Source organism: Sinocyclocheilus anshuiensis, unplaced genomic scaffold, assembly GCF_001515605.1.
Source record: "Sinocyclocheilus anshuiensis isolate Anshui unplaced genomic scaffold, SAMN03320099.WGS_v1.1 scaffold1217, whole genome shotgun sequence".
NCBI classification, from domain to species: domain Eukaryota; kingdom Metazoa; phylum Chordata; class Actinopteri; order Cypriniformes; family Cyprinidae; genus Sinocyclocheilus; species Sinocyclocheilus anshuiensis.
The window spans coordinates 104678-109500 of record NW_015552619.1 but is presented as its reverse complement, the minus strand read 5'-3'; positions in this window follow the sequence as shown (position 1 = coordinate 109500).

Sequence of the window (4823 nt, the reverse complement as noted above, 5' to 3'; positions counted from 1 at the left end):
GCGGAAAAAGAGAACATCAATGTGGAGAAGATCTTGTTTACATCAAAACCGAAACCAAGCCGTTCACACAGAATGCATATTTCACGCATTTTCTAGACGGACGTCTATTACTGTTGCACTCGCGTCTCGCACAAAAGAGACTGTAATGTTTAGAAAGCCATGTAAAATTAATGCAAGTTTAACTTTGAAAAAACATATATCGAGACTTTATGGCGGGTTTTTCCCCATCCCACTGCATCTCATGTTTTTAAATGAAAAAATGTCTCCATTCGCAACTTAATTATAATTGGTTTATAAACATTATTTTAAACATTATGCACTTTTTTTTCGCAGATAGTCATGTTATCTTATGTTTTGAATGATGCGCCCTCTTGTGGCCTCAGGAGAGAAGCCAAAAGCTTTTCTTCACCCTAACTGAAATTATGCATTTTAAATTTGAATATAATTCGAATTTTGATCATATTTAAGTACAAAATTCAAATGTAGTTTTTCAGCCATTCTGACCGCCCTAGTCACTACCTGCGTCACTGAACTTGCGACACAAACACAAAAGAACCGCTAGATTTAAATCAGCACAGCCAGCGAAGGATCAAACGCAACTGTTTTCAACGAGCACACCTTTTTTTAACAACCAAAAAGTTTTGTTGTCTGTTGCAGAAGAACAGACGTTCCTCTCGTTGATAGCAGAGGAGCGGATCCAGCGAGAGCTTGATGGGGCGACGCGGAATGAAAAAGTTTTTTTTTTAGGAGTCGTGGTAGTAGAGGCGGCGCAACTATAACGACATGTGAATAATCCCGCCCACTCTAAAGCGGTACTGAACTGCAGTGGAAACGCAAATCGTGCCGAGCCGATCCGTGCCGTGCCGTACTGAGCCGAGTCGTACCACGCAGTGGAACAGCACCATAAGATATTAAAAAAAAAAAAAAAAAAGCTTTTATTCAGCAAGGATGGTCAAACTGATCAAAAGTGTCAGAAAAGACTTTGATACAAAAGATTTCTATTTTAAATAAACATTGCTCATCAAAGAATCCTGAATAACTGTATTACAGTTTTCAAAAAAACTATGCAGCATAACTGTTTTCAACATTGATGATGATAATAAGAAATGGTTCTTGAGCACCAGATTAGCAAATTTCTTGAAGGCTCATGCGACACTGAAGTAATGGCTGCTGAAAATTCAGCTTTGCCATCACGGTAATAAATTACATTTTAAAATCTATTAAAATAGAAAAGAGTTATTTTAAATTGTAATAATATTTTACAGTAGATTTACTCTGTTATTGGTCATATAAATGCAACCTTGGTAAGCATAAAAGACTTCAAAAACATTGCAAAATCTTCCTGACCTCAAATAGTAGTGTATTTTTTTTTTTTTTTAAATATTGTGTAAAATAAGTATTAAAATGTATAAAATAAATGTTAATTTCTGCAGAATTTATCATTCGCTATAATTAAAATAATATACATTTATTAATAAAAATAAAATAAGAATAATATAAAACGGACAGTTCTGGTCCTGCCTGCTAAAATCCATAATGCAGACTGTGCATTGTGCCTAGCAACACATTTTGCCGCAATTGTAGTCATAACAAAGCATGGCATCTCATACTGTATTGCTTAAATATACATTAGTGGTCAACCATTATGGGTTTTTAACTGTCTGAAATTGATATTAATAACTAGAGAGAGAATTGACGCATGTCCAAAATATATGCAATTATAGACTAATGAAGTTTAATTTAAGACCTAGAGATAAAATGTTTTAAAACTATATTAAATATTGACTTCATAAATACTTCATTTATATTCAGTAATTTTTGAAAACAGAAATTTTATATTATACATTGACAACAATATTGGTAGATCTTGGATCTGATATAAGGGAGAATTTACTACAACATTTTTAATCGGCCATTAGGAGCAGTTATTGGCTGATACGAGCATCTCACATGGCCCAATATTGATTTAGCTGTCTGTCACTAATATACATATCTGTCTTATATTTGCCATTCAGCTCTTTATACATCGATATGAGAAGCTGAGAAATCTGTGCGTTTACTGTGGTTCCTCACACTTTAGTAGGTGCGGCGCTGACGGGAGCTCTCCAAGATCAGTTTGTCAGTTCTAGAGACGCCACCTGAACCCACTGATGTTTTTATCCACATCGTTTTCCATCTGGATCTCCCTGGTAACAAAAAAAAAAATGTGTCTATTTCATCTCTTTGTTTCCATGGCAACATAGCAATGGTGAGAGGAGAGCTATTCAACTCCTCTTTAAGGAAGAATTGCACCATGAAAACAGGCTGAATGAGACGAAGGAAGAAAGAATCGGAGGACTTCTTGAAACAGAGAAGTGGAAAGGAGGAAAGATAGCGAGAGAGAGAGAGAGAGAAAAGGACTGCAATTGACAAAGATAAGCAGATGGAACATCAAGCTCGGTGCAAGTTCACATGTCACATCGTCATACAGTATACTGTAGTTATGACAACCTTTAAAGAGGTTTTTACCATACTGTAAAATGTGTATATATATATATATATATATATATATATAAACCCCAGTGGTGACATATTTACCCTGATTTTATGAGAGACAAGTAGACTTCAGCTGTTTATCTGAGTTTCTACCACCCCGGACCCCTTGTTTTGCTCCACGTGTGGCACGAGTCCCAATGTACACAAGCTTGCTAGCAGACTCGTGATTGATTACTTGAAAATGAGACATGATTCAAAAGATACTTAACACACGGACTCTTTAAAAGAAAGACAAATCAGCCATCTGAAATCTTCAACAGAGGGGGCAGGACCTCCATTGCAGAACAGCCAGTTGGTCTATCACCTAAGAGTGGGGGATGTAAATAAAAGACAGGCCTGTTTTATTCGGTTATATGGGGACGAGCTGCCTGTTTGTTTGAGCGAGCGAGAGAGACGCAAAGAGAATGAGTCAAAGAAAGGAACAGCTTGTTTGCTCTGCTGAACTGGGTGGCTGAGACAAATACAGGAACTGTGGTTTGGTTTAAGTCTAGAGGGAGAGCAGCGCAAATAAAGCAATAGCGTGTTTGTGCAAAGAAGTAGAGGGAGGGCGGTGCTAATAAAGGAAGAGCCTGTTGCCGGGCTGCGGAGGAGGGAGGGCAGCTAATAAAGGAACAGCCACAGTGTGCTATTGTAGAGGGAAGGAGATCAGGGAACAGCCTGTTGACATTTGAGGTCATGTGACAACCAACACTTCAGTCAAGAGTGGAACTGAGAAATGAGCCACAACAGGCTCATGTCTGACAAATAACGAAAATGAAGAAGCTCCTGCAGCCATTTAAAGATTGCTTAGAAGGGGAACCTTAAACTTGCAAATTTGCAGCCCAAATGGAGACCCACATGTATGAAGAGTTAACCCCCCATTCACACCAAAGACGATAATTAGTATAACTATAAAGTTTTGAGAATCGTTATAATTCTTAGAATTGAAGTCTAAGGGTGCTTTCACACCTGGCCCGATGTTTCGGAACCTGTCTCGTTTCCCCCCTTAGCTCGGTTCGTTTGGGCATATGTGAACATGGCAATCGCGCCCGGATCCGTGCCAAAACAATCGGTCCGAGATCCCCTGAGCGAGGTGGTCTCGGCTCGATTGAAAACGAACACTGGAGAGGTTCGAATGTTTTCCCGATCAATCCTGGACTCCTGCTCAAAATGATAAATTAATATAATGACAGCTACAAAAAAACAACAACAATAAGCTCACAAAGCTGTTGTTGTTCCCATCCTGATGGGTGACAGCAGTGGAATCCCGGAAATTAAATCGTGGAACTTTGACCAATGAGAGAACAGTTTACTCGCGCGTCACTGTATTAAAAAATGTTGTCCTTTTTTAGAAACTTTGCCGTGTGAACGCTAACGTGTATTCACACCAGGAAGGTCTGCTAGTTCACTTGCTTTGGTCCGGACCAAATACAATGTTGATTTTTTTTTTTTTTTTTTGGTGTGGTTCGCTTTCACACTGCCCTTTTTGCAAGTGAACCAGAAATTAGAAACAAAACCACACGTGTGCTAAGGTCATCCATTCATTGGACAGAAATTCTCAAGCGTACCAGAGTTCGTTTTGAACCGGACTGAGACCACCTCTTTAGCTGGGTCTCGGTGCGGTTGTTTGGTCCGCACCCGAGTGCGATTGCTGTATTCACACCTGCCCAAAAGATCCGCACCAAGGGGGGAAACGAACTTGAGTTCGATTCAATCGAACCAAACAAGACCGGTGTGAATACACCCTTAATTACAACTATAATGATAATGACACTGAATCACTTTCAGAACTATGACAGCCAATCAGAATCCTCCTGACTTCAAATTCTTTATTCATAAACCATTGTCCACAATCTTTGTCCACTGACGTCACCTTATGAAAGATGATGCCTAATCAAATTTCTTCATATTATCATGCTAACTTGTGGAAAACCTACCAATACATCCATCTCTAAACAGCGAAATGCGAAAACAAGTTCAACTTCAACAAGTGCGTTTTGTGTAAAATAAGTGTAACAAGTATAAAAAATTGAACTTGTGGAAAACCTACCAATACATCCATCTCTAAACAGCGAAATGCTAAGTTTAAACAAGTTCAACTTCAACAAGTGCGTTTTGTGTAAAATAAGTGTAACAAGTATAAAAAATTTTGCAGTTTTTTGTATATATCATCAACTATGATTAAAATAATATAATTTTATTAATCAAAATAAAATAAGAATAATAGAAAATTGATAGTTCTGGTCCTGTCATGCTGAAATCCATAATGTAGGCTGTATGTTGTGCCCAGCAACACAAACCATTTCAGC